Source organism: Eubalaena glacialis, chromosome 20, assembly GCF_028564815.1.
Source record: "Eubalaena glacialis isolate mEubGla1 chromosome 20, mEubGla1.1.hap2.+ XY, whole genome shotgun sequence".
In the NCBI taxonomy this organism is placed as follows: Eukaryota; Metazoa; Chordata; class Mammalia; order Artiodactyla; family Balaenidae; genus Eubalaena; species Eubalaena glacialis.
Genome location: NC_083735.1, coordinates 36,049,325 through 36,065,647, shown reverse-complemented (window position 1 = coordinate 36,065,647; position 16,323 = coordinate 36,049,325). Strand labels below are relative to the sequence as shown.

The following is a 16,323-nucleotide window of genomic DNA, read 5'->3' as shown; positions in this document are numbered from 1 at the left end:
GCTGAAACAAAGAAAATACTTTGTTGACTTGTGTGAGTCCACCCTTTCGCTCTGGAAAGATCAGTGGGAATGGAAGTGGTACAGGTAGTTTCTCAACAGCCCGGAACCTGCTTAGAGGATTCTTTGTGACTGGCTTTTTGATTGCCTGTGGTAATATTTGCCCCCGATTTTGCATGTAATTAGAAGTGGGATGTATTTTGAATAACATATTGAAGCGTGACCTGAAAGATCTGAGTCAGCAAACCCATTCCACCCTCTTTCCCATTGCCATGTTCCTGTTAGATGTGACGATGGGACAGCAGCACCCTGGCTCTTGGTGTAACTGAAACAGCCATAGGGGCTTCGAAGCCTGGAAGGCGGACCAGCCACTGACTTGCTCTGAGACTTAGAAGAGATTCAATTCCTAAGCATCAAATGTATAGTAGATGCTAATTCCTAACCCCTGTCTCGTTAAAGAGTTTAGAAACTCAAAGATGATGTGAAACATTATTTTTAAAGATAGAAGGGATCCTGGAAGGTTATTGGTGACTTTCCAAGAAATGTTTATTACGAAAAATTTCAAACTTACTCAAAAGTAGAGAGAATATTGCAATAAATTCCCATATTCTCATTGCCAAAACAGTGTGCCAATCTTACTTTACCTACCGCCCAGGCCAACTTTTTCTTTGTTTCCCGAAGGATTTTAAAGCAAACCATAGTACCACTTCATTAAATCCATAAATACTTCAGTATGTAAGTAAATCCTTTAAAAATTACATCTATTAATTCTTTGTTAGTCCCACTCCCTCCTTATTAGATTAGGAAACTAAGAGGGTTAGTGATTTGTCCAAAACCATGTAATTAGTGGTGGAACCAGAGTTAGAACCTTAGTGTTCTTAATACTTAAGCCTATATTCTTTTCCCATAAAACTTGTTGCCTCTGAAGATTACCTACTTTCCAGCTACAGAGATTGAAAAAAAACCTGCAATTAGATTCTCTACCAGTATCTTACATTGGCATCATCCTGGGAGATATTAAAAATGTAAATTCCTGACCCCCGACCCCAGAGAACCTAATTCCTTGAGGTTTGCTGGAGCCAACTTATACTGGTTCTTGAGAGCCAACTATTAAATTTTAAGGAATCTTATGAGTCAATTACTAAAAATCATTAAAAATTAAATTATATATGCTTACAGTTAAATACAGTATATTAAAAACAAAGGTAACAAATATTCAAAACTCATCACTTCTTGGGCTTTACTACACTCTACTATGATCTATGCTCTCGAGGCCGGTTGTGTCTGGCTGGTGGAAATACTGAGTCACAGTGTGCTGTTGGGTGTCAATTCCCAGCTGCACGCTCAGTTGTGGCTTGAAAATGGCCACGTGGGGCTTGGCAAATACAAACCAGGCTTAGTTTATGGTTTTGTTGATTATCTAGACCTAAGAGAGTAATGGAGAAAATGTTAATAATGCAGATTAAACTTAAAAGTGTGTCGTGTCTATGGCCATTACATTTTGAATAGTACAAAGTATGAGAAAATATTCTTCCAGTATTCAAAAAACAATTACAGTTCAGCAAAGAAGTCTCTCACATCATTAATAATTGATGTTTCACTTTTTTATTACTCATTAATATAAACGAAAATATCAACCCACATTCATGTCAGAGCTACACTTAGTCATCAATCGCGACCACAGGTTGGCTATAGATAAAAGAGTTTGGCAAAAAAAAAAAAAAAGCATTTCTGTGGGAATCGATTAGCTGTATGAAATTTACAATAAAAAACATTGTTGGGCTTCCCTGGTGGCGCAGTGGTTGAGAGTCTGCCTGCTAATGCAGGGGACACGGGTTCGAGCCCTGGTCTGGGAGGATACCACATGCCGCGGAGCGACTGGGCCCGTGAGCCACAATTACTGAGCCTGCACGTCTGGAGCCTGTGCTCTGCAATGGGAGAGGCTGCGATAGTGAGAGGCCCACGCACCGCGATGAAGAGTGGGCCCCGCTTGCCACAACTAGAGAAAGCCCTCGCACAGAAACGAAGACCCAAGACAGCCAAAAATAAATAAATAAATAAATTTAAAAGAGCTTAAAAAAAAAAACAAAACCCAAAAAAACCCAAAAAACGTTGTATCATTAATTGTAAATTATGTACTACACATCCTTTTTATCAGCAAGATATATAATATACTTAGGTATGTATAGAATGCTACATTGTTTTCTTTTTTGTTTTTTGGGAGGGCCAGTTGATCAACATTTTCTAGCACACCTCTGTGTGACACTCAGGAGTCCGCATTTCAAACGAGCATCTCAGGTATTCTTAGGCCTCCTGAATTTGGAGAATCACTGTTTTAGCCGTTGAACAAAAAGTCAGGATCATTCATCAAGACTGTGAACGTATCCATCACCCACGAGTTCTCTCATGCCCTTTATGGTCCTTCCCTTCTACCCCTCCTGCCCACCCCACACCCAGGCACCACTGACCTGCTTTATGTCACTATAGGTCCTTTTGCATTTTCATACAGAATGTGCTCTTTTTGCTCTGGTTTCGTTCACTCAGCATAACTGTTCTGAGTTTCATCCATGTTGGGGTCTAAATAGTTTGTTCCTTTTTATTGTGAGTAGTATTCCATTGTATGGATTCAACACAATTTCTGTATTCATTCAACGTTGATGGACATTTGGGTTGTTTCCATTTTTGCCTATTACAAATAACATTGCTAGGAACATCTGTGTGTAAATCTTTGGACATAACATTTATTTTTCTTTGGGGTAAATATCTAGGAATGAAATGGCTGGATCACATGGTTGATACGTGTGCTACTTTTTAAGAAACTGCCACACTGTTTTTCGAAGTGACACAGGCCATTTGTTTCCCTTTTTTTGTGGTGAAAAAAGCATGGGTGGTTTCTGACGTTGGCTCAAGATTTTCACGTGAGCACCCTAAGCAAGCCAGGAATGCAATTACACAGCAATGCATATGCTTTAAATAATTATGTAGCCTTGAGTTAGTGGGAGTGGGAAGAAACTAGTCTATAGGAATGAACATTGCATGGGGTTAGAGTTGCTCATTTAATTCACTTCAATGGCTGATGATACATTTGTTTGAATTTATTTTCCATTTTTCTGTAGTTCTTATTTGTCCTTCCCTTTCCTTCTGTGATTTTTCTGAACCAGACAACATCTTAGGCGGTATATTAAAAGGTTTAAAATTTTGGATCGTAACTCACTTCAGTAAACATTATGCTATACATTATTTGATTTCAGAATTTTAGCTGAAGGCAACTAATTACTATTTAGCACATATACATTGACAACATACTCAACAGAGATAGGCGTGTGTGTGTACGTGTGTGTGTGTGGTGTGTTTATTTTCCCACTCCAGAATGTCATCTATTTCCAGAGCAGTGAGACCAATTCTGTTTTACTCAGGCTAACAGGGGCTGTAGCTCTGATTCATTTCAGTGATATGTTAGTCTCCTTTTATAGATTATTACTCCAAGAAGCTGCCTGGCTGGCCTCACAGTTTATCTGGCTCTGAAGGGCCCCTTGAAGAAAGACAACCTGAAAGCTAAGACTAGGTATGCAGTTATGATATAAATAGATTTTGCAAAACCCCATATAAAATAGCACAGTCAGAGCTCACCTCCAGTTAATTGTACCTAGAAATTCAGGGCAGCATCAGGGCTTCTGCAAGGAGATGGCCACAGGGAACCCTGACTAGGGAACACTTTCTCGTGTAAGTGTGACGGCTTCTTAAGCACTTCAAAATGGGTTTTTTCCCCCCAGTTTTTCTCAGAATGGGTTGCTCAGAGGCAGGACTGGAAGAGCGGACGAGCCTGCCTGAGCTTTACAGAGATGCCCCAGGAAAGAGGCCACACATGCAAACTGCCGAAAGTCAATGGACGAGTGCCCAGTTCCCTTCTGATGAAATTCAGCTGCAATGTGGTATTGTTATTTCTTTTCCCATTTTATTTGTAACACCATATTACTCTAGAAAAAAATAGAACTGTATGTACAGCAATAAGTAATATGTCCCCCCTTTTCCTGGGCATTATTCTCAAATACACTGCAGAAGTTATGTAAAAGTCTTCAAAAAGCCGTTTCTCAGTGAGAGAGCAGGCTATCTTCTCCGTCCAATCAAGATAAAAGCTCTATCTGGAGGGGAGCACTGTTTATAGATCCTGGGACTGGTCCTCTTCCAAGATGCTGGTAAAAAAAAATTAGGAACGAGACGTATCTGTTCTGTGAGAAGGAAAAAAACCAAAAAGCCTTCTCTATTTCGTTAGGTAAACACTGTTAGTATGACTCTAGTTGTTGGCTTAATAAATTGAAAATACATAAATGATGTTGATTGTCACCTCAACTGGAGTACAAAACGCGGCATCATGTGACTAAAGAATAAAGGAAATGACGGAAAAACCAGCTCCATTCATTAAAATCTAGGTTAACTTTCCATTGTAATACTTGGCCGCACTTCCTAAAAGCTCTGACCACGTACACTTAGACCATGAGAAGAACGTGTTGGAATGCAAGTCAGGTGGGCTAGGTCCCAGTTCTGGATTCGCCTTGTTCTCAAAGGGGGCACTGGAGAGATTGCTGGTCCCCAGCTTTTCCACTACAAAGAAACTATTTTATAATTTTTGCCCTGCAGACATGATGTTTTGAAAGATTTTATTAGTTATCTAAACTGTTACAGTATCAGGCTAAGACACGAGCCCCCAGAGGTGTGTCCATGGGGAAAGGAAGCTGGTCTGGGTGTGAATCCTGGTCCCACGGCTTACCAGCTATATGATCTTGGGAAAGCTATATACCCTCTTTAAGCCTGTTTCCTCATCAGGTGTGGCAAGTATATAAATATATTTATGGCTTAGATCAGTGCCTGCAACATGGTAAAAGCCAAAATCTTAACAATGATACTACTAATAATAGTGATATCATTATTATTATTATTTGAACTAACCAGACAGAAGGGCTGGCCCTCCTGGAGCTTGCTAGCAGCCCCACCCAGAGTGCCCAGAGGGACACAGCAGACTTTGGTCTGAGTGATGCTGCTGTACCTTTAAGGGAGTGTGGATTGGACTGCAGGAGTTTGGGTGCAGAGGTGGTCCTGTTTTTCGAGGGCAGAGGTCAAAGCTGAGTTTGCTTGGGTTATCAAGGTTGGAGCAGCTTTTGATTAGGGAGTTGTACTGCAGGTGGAGGAAGTGAAATTGGAGAAAACAAACAAACGAATAAACAAAACAGCCGGGAAGGGATCAGGGCCTGGGTCAGACTGCCAGGCTTGAAAGCAGAGGTTGTTCTCAGAGAACTCAGACCTCCGGAAAGGGGAGAGGATGCTGCCCGTGGTGACCGGATGCTCACGGTGGATACAGACTGAGGGCAGCGAGACCAGAGACAGCCCCTGCTCCACAGCGGGGCTGCGGATCCGAATAGTTTAGGACGAACTCAGGGCTCGGACACAGCTGGGTCTTTAGATTCAAGGTCTTGAGAGCCTGTAACAAAAATGACTTTCTCCATTTGGAGTCACATTATTTTTCTATTTTATCTCTGATTCATCCAGATTTTAACCAAAGCTTCACCATTATCAAAGGGATAGAATAAATTTACTTTGTGGCTTGAATTACTGATATGGTTGTGATGCTAAAAAACAATCAGGATGGGTAAACATACAGGCACTTAAGTTTCTAGGCCAGGATTGACGGCTTGCTGGACCCTCTGTGCACAGTGACCGGGTCACCATCCACATCCCAGAAAGTCCTGGAATGCCATCAGCAGCAAATCAGCTTGGGTCCATTGTGAAATGTCAGTGTAACCGCAGTGATTTCAGATGATTCTAGTAAAAAAAAAACAGGGAAATTTTTGTGCTTAGTTAGCTGATGCTGTCCCATTGTAGATATACATACCTTTTCTGTTGGGTTTTTGAAGTGATGATAATGGCTCATCTACAACTAAAGTGGCTTCTGGACAAACCCAGTAGATGCTACAGAACTTCACGCTTGTATACCCGTCCCTCACCCCGTGAAGCTCTCTGGCTCGTAAGACACCTGGTTCCTGTCTTTCTCACACCTTCCAGTTTCCTTCATAGAGCCTCTTTTCTTGTTCCATTAACTCTAATGTCCCCTGGGATTGTGCTCTCAGCCACCTTCTTTCATTGTATATACGTTCATCCTCATTTAAATGGTCATATTTCATACATGGAGGACTCCCCATTCTGTCCATATCCCTGGCTCTGGCCTACCCTGAGCTCCAGCTCTCTAGTTCTTTTTTTCTTTTTTTGGTGGTGCCGCGCAGCATGGGGGATCTTAGTCTCCCACCAGGGATCGAATCCACGCCCCCCCCCCCACCCCTGTGGTGGAAGCGCAGAGTCTTAACCACTGGACCGCCAGGGAAGTCCCCAGCTCTCTAGTTCTAATGGAAAACCAGACCTGTCCTCGGGTCCCACAGATACCATAAGCTCAGCCATTTTTCACACTGATTTTCCTCTTGGCTAAAACCAACCACAATTCACCCTTCCCTCCCAAGAGCTGGGGGCGTGTTGACCTCCCTCTTAGGGCCTCATGGGGGGGGGCCACCGGGGGATGCGCTCTGAACAGCTAAGAGTTCCTCCAGCAAGGAAGGCTGTGATTCGGCAACTATCACTGCTGGTCCACACATACAATTCCCCGCTCACGAAAATCCATATCATAAATTCCTTACCTGTCATTCAAAGTCCCCATAGTCTAGACTCAGGCCACTTCTGGACTCTTACCTCTCTCTCTAAACGTCCCCTGTGTTCTGGCACCTTTTCAGGACGTGTGCAGCCCTTCCCATCCCTGCCTCACTGGTCAGGCATTGCTGCTTGGGGCCACACTCCTATTTTCTCTGCCCATCAAAAGCCACTCATCTCTCAAGATGTAGCTGGAAAGCCGCTTCTAACACGGAGCAGTCCGTGGACACCTCAGGTGTCTCTCTCTTTTCTCCTTTGGATTCCTATAATACTGTGTTCGGTCTTTCCTACTAGATTTTAGGTTCCTTGAGGTTAAGGGCTGTGCTTAGTCATTTTTGTAGTTTCCACAGTGCCTGGCACACCTGAACTGCCTAACTTACTGGTATTGGATGAATAATGATTTGCCTAAAACATTTTGGTTGTGTTTACAAAGAAGCCAAACATGTCTCATGTAGCAAGAGAGGCAATGCTGGCATCTTTGAATTTGAAAAGCTCCCCCGCAAATGCATGTGTGTGGTTATACACAATGAATCCCTTGTATGCCCAGGTTTTAGATATGTATGAAAAAAGGAAAGGAAACACACTTGTTTCTAAAATTGGCAATGCTTGTTTCCTGCATCACCTTTGCCTTTCTGTGTCTTTTTAATTTGTCAGTGGGCATTTCACTTGTTGCTTCTCCTTTAGGATTAATTATCCTTGGACCTATTGATAATTACTATCCTTGCCTTTCTGGTCTTCCAGCCACTTTCCCTGTTGAGTGTTAATATTTTATACAGTAGCTTTCCTGTACATCCTGTACATCCTTGAGTACATCTTATACATCCTATTTCTACTGTCAGTAATAAAGATTCTTATGGTAATGTGTGTTATTGAAACATATTCTTTTATTAATGGAGATCTCACCATAACATGTATTTATAGCAGTGACAGGGCCCAGAGCGAGGCCTGGAAGTCAGACAGGACTTTGCCGATATTGACTTAAATGATAAATGATCAATTTTTTAAAAAAAAGATGCTAATAATGCTTGGAAAGAGATAATAATAATTTAAAATAATCTGTCCATCAGAGTTAAAAAATTAAAGCTGGGGTGAAAGCTACCTACCCCTTTTCTGTACACCTTAGAGACGTGAGGTGTCCAAGGGAAATGTTTACAAACCAGTATTCCTGGTTTCCAAGAAGACAGGCCTGGGTGAGCTAGAGCTGTATAAGGGTGAATTAGCGCATCCACTGTCGAAATAAAAGGCACCGTCTTGAGCTGATCTGTGTTTAGATCTCGGGATTTTATGTCAGGCAGATGCAGACCAGATGTGGATTAGTCTACGGTGCCGCCGTGCTGTTTGTTTTTTTTCCCCCTGTGGTTCCCTCTGTAACACTCTTCTTTTCTCGTGGGAATGCTGGGTGCACAGAAGCAGAATGGCAGCATTGCCCTGCGAGGCGCTTGGTGTGCTAGAGGCTTCTGTGTGAGGTCCCAGCGATCCTCTTGGTGGCACGTGCCTGCGGAACTGCTCCCGCTGCCTGTCGCTTGGAGAAGAGCACTTGGTAGGGGCACAAAGATGGGAGTATGTCTTCTTGTCCTGCTCCTGGAATGACTCGGGAGAAACAGCGCAAAGAACGGAGAGTGTAGGATTGAAAATAATACCAACCAACTCATTGATTTTGATGCGTATATTTAAAGATGTTAATGCAAAAGTCTAGACGAAGTTAATAGCATCCCTTATTCAGTCAACACATTTTAAGTGAGCCCCACTATGTCTGAGTTACAGGGCTTATGGAATGAGGTCTTCAACGGGGGTGGCTTTTGGTCTCGAAAAACAAAGCTTGCCTTTTTAGGTCACACATTATTTATTTTCGTCAGTTTAAACGAAAACCTGTTTGAAAATACATTGCATATTTGCGAGATTTCTGAAGTAGACGCTCTGGACTATAATTAGACCCGATCTCAATGACACCTCTCCCAGCAGCTCCAGCCCACGAGTCCTCACGCTTGAGCACGACAGACCTCGCCCACCGCATGAGTCCCTCTGACTCCACAGCACAGCTGCTGTGATCTAAGAAACCAGATAACCCTGATTATTAGAGCTCTTTAAAGAAAGAGTCAACACACTTGAGTGACTGCCTGGCTGCGTCCCTTAGAAAGTACAGCAGTAACTGAGCTTTAATGACTGAGCTTCATAAATGCTCCCTGGGTTCCTGGACGGCTCTGGGTCACGGTTCTCAAGGGTCCAGGTGAGGCTGAGAAGTCTGACCTTGAACTGCGTGAAATACTTCTGTGCTTAAAGTTTAATATCTATGCAGTGTATATCTGAAACAGGTTATTAAACAAATTACATATTATACTACACATATTTTGTATTTTATAAGTGTAAAAGTTTGACACCTTACGTATTTTTTTTGCTTGTTTTACAGTATATTTTTATATGGACTAGTTCCCCCCCCCGACACCCCAAGAGGGTAAAATCATTCTGGCATCATGATCGTACTTATTTCCAGAACTCTGTGTATATTTCTGTACTGTTACCACATTACCAGGACCATGTGACGGTGGCAGCACCTTTATAATGTGCTTGGAAATTCAAATAACATGTTCTGATTCCTGAATCACTATGTTTATGAAAAACGTTTACATAAGAGCACAACGGCTAAAAGCTAAAACCCATGTAGAAAACTAAGAAAGTCTAAGGGAACCCATCCTTCTACTGGTTTCACTGTCCCAATTCTGTTTGGCATCGTCCGTCACAGAGCGGGAGCTGCAGAGGTGAGCTGGTTGGTCTTTCCCCTGTTCTGTTTCTGTTAATGGTGGACACTAAGGATGACTGACACTGCCTCGTAATAGTGCCTCCACCCCCAAAAGTGGCCCTCCCCAAAGATAATCCATGTAATCAAAATAGTATCTACTAAATAATAATTGAAAGAATATCTACTTTCTTTCTGGGTAGCACACCCACAAAAGGTATGTTTTCTCACATTATGCTATTAGTTTTGTAGTTTTATCATTTTTCAGCTCTCTTATTTTCTCATTATTGTACCAATTATTGTGAAGATGTACCTGGAGGCACCAAGCCCTCAGCTAGCACTGGCTTCATGACTCGGTACATATTGATGTGAACCGCTGTGAAACGTATTGATACCTACGCTGCAGTGCTGATCTATTCGTATCCTAACTGAGAAAGGTTGGAAAATTTCTTCCCGTACCTTGACAGGTGTGTTACGAGCCCTGGAGCTAATGTGATTAATCCTGACGTGATCTCCCTTTTCCTTCTAGATGATGGGAAAAGAGACAATCGCAGCCACAGGGGTGGGTGCCTCCCCCGCCTCCCCCAAGCCAGTGCACGTGACCTCTAGGTCGCCCAGTGTGCCGGCACAGCAACCCCTACTCAAGTCCTTGGCCCATCCTCCAAACCAGATTTGTCGCTTAAACCCTATTATACAGAGATTCTGGAGACATCACTGAACAGAGAGATGGGAGATACCTCGGCAGAGGCAAGAAAATCAATGCTTTAGCAACCTACCTATTACTGCATGGGGGTGGGGAATGTCTTGGGGACAGTTGGAAGGCTCTGAAGAGGTTACTTGGTTACCCAGAGTGCCTGATTGTGCTGGCTCTAATCTTTACACGACTCATCACTAACCCAGCCTCTATGTGGGCCCTGCACCTGCACAGTGGAGATTGTCCTACGATCATGTATGGAGGAGGCTTGACCAATCACTCGTACCTACATGTGTGTGGATGCCGCGTTAGCCATTTAGGTACCACCTCCATTACTTTGCAACATTCTGGGGGCAGTACATTGACCCTGTGTTTTTCATCCATTTGGTAAACACCTGCTTCTCCCCTCTTTCTCAAATCACAGTTGAGTTGCTGTGGGGACCTCCTCACAAGGTGAGTAACTCACTCAGGGGAGTCGGGGTGCGGACAGAGCCACTGAGGTCCCGGGGCATCCTTGGAAGAAGGGTGGCCTGGGGTGGTCTGGGGAGTTGCCGTAGGAAGCAGGCTTGCTGCTGGGATGCTGGCTTCTGGAGTGCTTCTTGCGGGTCAGTAGGTGCTTGCCTCCAGGACTTACCAGCCTGTGCCCACATACAGTCTGTGCCCCCAAATCTCTGGGATGGGGACCCTGGGCATTCTGCTGGCCGGGCAGTAGAAGGAGCACCAGGCGCCGGAGGACCGGTCTCAGCTCTGGTCCTGCCTTGCCTCAGCCGTGGGCGCCTCTGCAAGCTGCGTGGAGAGATGGCCTCCTCCAGGCGGACCCTGTTGCCTCCCGAGTCTCCTTCATTATACCGAGAATTGGGGTTCAAAATACCTCCCCCTCCCGCAGAGGAGCGCTGGAGCACTGGCAAGTCAAGGGCACTTGTGGCCCCAAGGGCCTCTGTGTGTGTGTGTGTGTGTGTGTGTGTGTGAGAGCGGGGAGGCGCTTTATTACTCAACACCTCGCCTGCCTGCTTTCCATCCTTCTCCACCCGCTCCGACCGACCTCCTCGGCCTCCCAGTGGCCGTCAGGGCTCCCTGCAGACATCACTTCCCCACGGCGGTGGGGTCGCGGAGCTCACGGGCTTTCTGACCTTCACTGTGAGTAACAGCTCTCTAGTGAAGGGTTATAACCCACTCGGGCCGCAGAGACCGCGACTGCGGGATTAATCCTCCAAAGTGCCATGTGCAAAGTTTGGGTAAGTCAGTCGGCCCAGGGAGGGGAGGGCAGCCGAGAGCAGGCAAGGGGACAGGGCGGCTGGGGGGAGGGGGTCGGGCGGGGGTCTCAGTCCAGAAAGAGGAAGGGCCACACTTGCCGAGTGGACACCGACGCCCCCTGCTGGGGCCCCACCGCCACCGCGTCCTCGCCCCTCCCTCAACTTCGCCGGGTCTCAGGCGCGCGCGGAGCCGCCACCTGCGGGGTGGTCTCGGGCGCGCCCGCCGCAGGGGCAGCGGCTCGGGCCCGAGGGACCCCCGCCCCGCGCCCCGCGGCTCGCGGCCCCCACCCGGCGCGGGGCTCGGCCGCGGTCCCGCGCTCCCCGCCCCCGGGTCCCCGGAGGCTCCGCGGCCGCCCGAGCGGGAGGTGGAGCCGAGCCCGCGGCGCCGCGCAGGAGGAGCCGGCGGCGGCGGGAGCGGCGGGAGCCGGCCAGCAGCGCCTCGCGGTGAGTCGGGCCCGGGCCGGCCGGGCGTGGGCGTCGGGGCGGCATCCTCGCGCCCCGCGGCTCCACCACGGGTGGCTCGCGCGGCCGTGGGGGGCGGTGCCGCGGGGAGGGGGTCGCGCCGCAGGGGGGGGGTGGGGGAGGAGAGGGGAGGGGGTGGCGCGGCGCCCGCAGGTGGGCGCGCGGGGTCGCGGGGGAGGCTTCCCGGGAGGGCCCCGGGCGCTGCTGGCCGGGGTCGCTGTGGCTTCACCAGACTCTGGTGGCCTTCAGCTGTTTGATGACTTTCTTGAACACCGACTAAAAAGTAGCCTTTGCACGTGCCCGCGTGACTGCTTTAGCTGCGGCTGCACAGAGTCGTCTTTGCTGGGATGGAGAGGGCGCGGGGGGCGCGCCCAGGTGGAGGTGGGCAGCGTGCCCTCTGCCTGGGACCCGGGCCGGGGCGAACGTGCCTGAGGGTCGCCGCGATCCGAGATGCCGGGAGGAAGTGCTGTGCGCGGTCAGCGGAGGGGCCCCTCGAGGGCACGGTGTGGGGTTGGGGGTGAAGGGCGGCCGCGGAGGAGAGCTGTACGGAGACGCCGCGAAGTTGGTGTTTCCGCTGCGCTTCCTGCACCTGCACGCCGGTCGGTGACTTTGAATTTATCTTTTCACCGATGAGCCAAGGGATGGGAGAGGAGAAGGTCTAACAGCGCCGTGCACGCCGAAACAGCGAGCCTTGGGAAGCCCGCGTACATAATAGAGTGGCTATTTCGCCGCCAACTCCGCTTTTATTCTGATTTCAAAGCCTCGGAGTGGTTTTTACTTAAATGTCGTTAGAGAGGTCTAGATAATAAAGATAATTAACTGTTCTTTCACGTCTTTTTACTAGAAATGGAAATTCAATTCTACCGGGTTTGTTGGATTTTGTTAACATTTTCAAACAAGAAACTCGTAATTGTCGTAGCGTTACTTGCAACAGTGAACATTAACAAGCCCTGCGCGGTGCTGTCATGTTGCTAATTGGAAGCAGAAACGCCAAACTTAGATATAGAAGCATAAAGCAAAAAACATAAAGTCTTAGTCGTAAAAAATGACTCGGACACGTGTAATAGTGCATACTAGGGCATGGGACGGCGTGTTGTGCTCCCGGAGAGGGTCAATTCCTGGAAAGCGAGAGATGGGCCGTAACGGTTTAAACATGTGATGGTTCTTTCCATCCTATGTGTACTCTAAAGTATACAGCATTGAAATGCTTTAATTCTGTTCATCTTTGTGCTCCAGATTGCAAACTGTCATAATGGGGTTCAAAGCAAAATCTCAAGCTTTTGGATTCACCAGATGACACGAAAGCGAAGGGAACTTTTGCTTTGCCGTCCCAGACTCCTGGGCTCCAGGCAGCCTCCCATTTATTAACTGTATGACCTTGGGCAAGTCACCCTTTCACAGCCTTGGTTTCGACTTTGTAAAATGCCAGTAATATCCCTCACCTTATGAAGACGTTGGGAAAAAGGAAGTAACACCTAGGAGCTTATCCCAGCGCCCAGAGCACACTAAGTGCTCTGGAAAAGTTGTCTCTTGTCTTCCTTGACTTTTAGGAACCCCCAGGTCTGGCATGTTTCAGCGTTGTTGCTGTTTTTAACTTAAAATTCCTTGTGTGCAGCCTTCCTTCCCATCCATCCCTTCAAGCACCCTTGATTGAAGAACCTCAGATGCTGCCCTGTCTGGGTGTTTGGAAGTGAGGGGCTGAGACTCTGGAGGTGGAGGTGGGCAATACTTCAGGTTTTTCCTGTTGGTAAGAATCCATCACGAGGTCACACGATGACGCATTGTACTTCCCGGTCTTCATGTTGCTCTAGCTCTGTCCCCAGTGTAATGTTGTCACACTGGAAAGAAAGCACAGGAAGCTCTGCACAGTGCTTGCTCTCGCTTTTACCCTGTCTCTCCAGGCCAGCTCAGGCCGGGCAGGGCGCGCGGCTTCATCAGTATTTGTGGATTTGAAAGACAGGATGTAATGAAGTTATTCTTCAGGTCACATGTTTTTTATTCCTAGTGAAAGGACCTTGGGATTCTAAATGATGGCCCTACTGTATATTAGGGCTAATAGAGGTTATTAAAGAAGGTAGGTAGCTCAGGTAGACTTGATTACCTATCGATTTTGCCCTGGTGGTGAAGCAGTCTTATAAAAGCTTACGCAGCCAAGTCGGAGCAGCGGCTCCACCACTAGGGGCCTCTTCTGCATAGCGTATCACCCAGGCTGTCATTCTTTGCCATTATTATGTCCTGTAAGGTAGCGAAGGAACTTAACTTCCTGGGTTCGCCACACGGAATACTTTATTAGAAAAGGGCAACCTTGTGTGAAAAGCATTACCAAAGGCCTAAAAATATGTGCAGGTGATCAGCTCGGTGCTTTGTGACCACCTAGAGGGGTGGGATAGGGAGGGTGGGAGGGAGGGAGATGCAAGAGGGAAGAGATACGGGAACATATGTATATGTATAACTGTTTCACTTTGTTATAAAGCAGAAACTAACACACCATTGTAAAGTAATTATACTCCAATAAAGATGTTAAGAAAAAATATGTGCAAGTGGTCTTAAATGACAGATTCGGTACCATCTGAGAATAACTTTAAAGGTTTAAAGGAGATGTAATAATCGGGCTTTTTGCTTTGCATATCCTCATATTCCAATATATGACTTTAAAAAAACTGTCTAAAAATTCAAATATATGATTTAGCTCTAGTATTTTTCAGGGGTTTTGGGGAGTACGTTTTTGGTAGAGTTTATTTTTATCTTTTAATGTGTTTAAAATTGCTTTATTTCCCAAATTGGTACTTGGAGCGCTAATAACTTGTTTCTCAAGGAGTTTATCTGGCCAGTAGGAGCTGCTGGTGTCTTGTGTTTTTTAAAAAAGGGGCCACGTGAAATTCCACGCATAAAAATATATATTTCATTACATTCCAAGATGTATCATTGAAAGGCATTTTTCTTCTGGGAGTTTTTGAAAAGTCCTCTTATTTCTAAATTAGAGCTTGAATGAAGTTAGTCAGGCTTGAGACTATTGAACAACTTGAAGGTGTGTTGGTGTTTTTATTTGTCAGATGGAATTTGCTATTTGGTAGAAAAAAATACCGACAAGGTATGTAAGCAAACACGATGACTGAAAATATTGCCATATGGTTTGTGAGTGAATAAGAGAATATTGTATTTTCAGGTTTTCACTGAAATGTAATTACAGTGACAAGCTAAATACCAGTAATCGGTAAAGTAAAACTAACTACCATTACAGAAGAGTTCAGCGCATTGCAGGCCCCAAATCTTACCGAGGGATTTCTTCTGAATTCAGTACGTTATCAGACTTCTGATTCCGATTTTCACGTGGCAGGACTTTTTTTTCAGCGTGTTTTTTATTGAAGTATTGTTGATTTACAATGTTGTGTTAATTTCTGCTGTACAGCAAAGTGATTCAGTATATGTATACATATATGTTCTTTTCCATTATGGTTTATCATAGGATATTGAATATAGTTCCCTGTGCTATACAGTAGGACCTTGCTGTTTATCCATTCTCTATATAAAAGCTTACGTCTACTAACCGCAGCCTCCCACTCCATCCCTCCCCCAACCCCCTCCCCCTTGGCAACCACCAGTCTGTTGTCTATGTCCGTGATTCTGTTTCTGTTTCATAGATAGGTTCATTTGTGTCATATTTTAGATTCCACATGTAAGTGATATCCTATGGTATTTATCTTTCTCTTTCTGACTTACTTCACTTAGTATGATAATCTCTAGGTCCATCCATGTTGCTGCAAATGGCATTATTTCATTCTTTTTTATGGCTGAGTAGTATTCCATTGTATATATGCACCACATCTTCTTTATCCATTCATCTGTCAATGGACAGATAGGTTGCTTCCATATCTTGGCTATTGTGAATAGTGCTGCTATGAACATAGGGATGCATGTATCTTTTTGAATTATAGTTTTGTCTGGATATACATCACGTGGTGGGACTTTAAAGCAAGGCAGTCTGATCGTTGCTGCCTTTCTTTCAAGGTCTAGATCATTACTAAGAACTGGGGAAGAGGAGAACTTCTGTGTGAAAGTCATAGATAATTCTTCTTATCACTTCCCGATGAGTTAGCTAACTTTTGGGGGTTATGTTTAGGATTCTGAGCATGTCAAAGAGTTACACAGATCCTGTTTGCACAAGAACGCTTCTTTAAACTGGGGGAGCGCTGCCGCTGCCCTCAAACATCCCGCCGGTGAAGGCCCTGCGTCTCCCTGCCTCCCCGACTTCCCCCAGAAGGAGGCGAGGCTCAGCCACAGTGATGGGTGTAGAGCTGCGTGTAAGGCGAGGCATGTGAGTTTGGACAGCAGCCTGGAGCTGACCAAGATGATGGAAGCCCCAGGTGGGAGGAATTGCATGTTTATACATGGGAGTCTTTTTTTAGGAACTTGCACTTGGGCCCTGGATGCACAGAAACAGCAGCACTAGAGTTTGCAGAGAGGTTTGGATCCTGTGACTTAGTGAAACAGTA

At 45.8% G+C, this 16,323-nt stretch overlaps 1 protein-coding gene across 1 annotated transcript in view; it reads left to right on the top strand.

Annotated features, from left to right (window-relative positions):
- The first annotated feature begins 11,734 nt into the window (after window positions 1-11,734).
- CSGALNACT1 (chondroitin sulfate N-acetylgalactosaminyltransferase 1) overlaps window positions 11,735-16,323 on the top strand; it is a 321,372-nt gene continuing 316,783 nt past the window's right edge. Inside the window, exon 1 of the mRNA XM_061177598.1 lies at window positions 11,735-11,812. The gene's annotated coding sequence lies outside the window, so the exon portion shown is untranslated. The remainder of the gene's footprint in view (window positions 11,813-16,323) is intronic.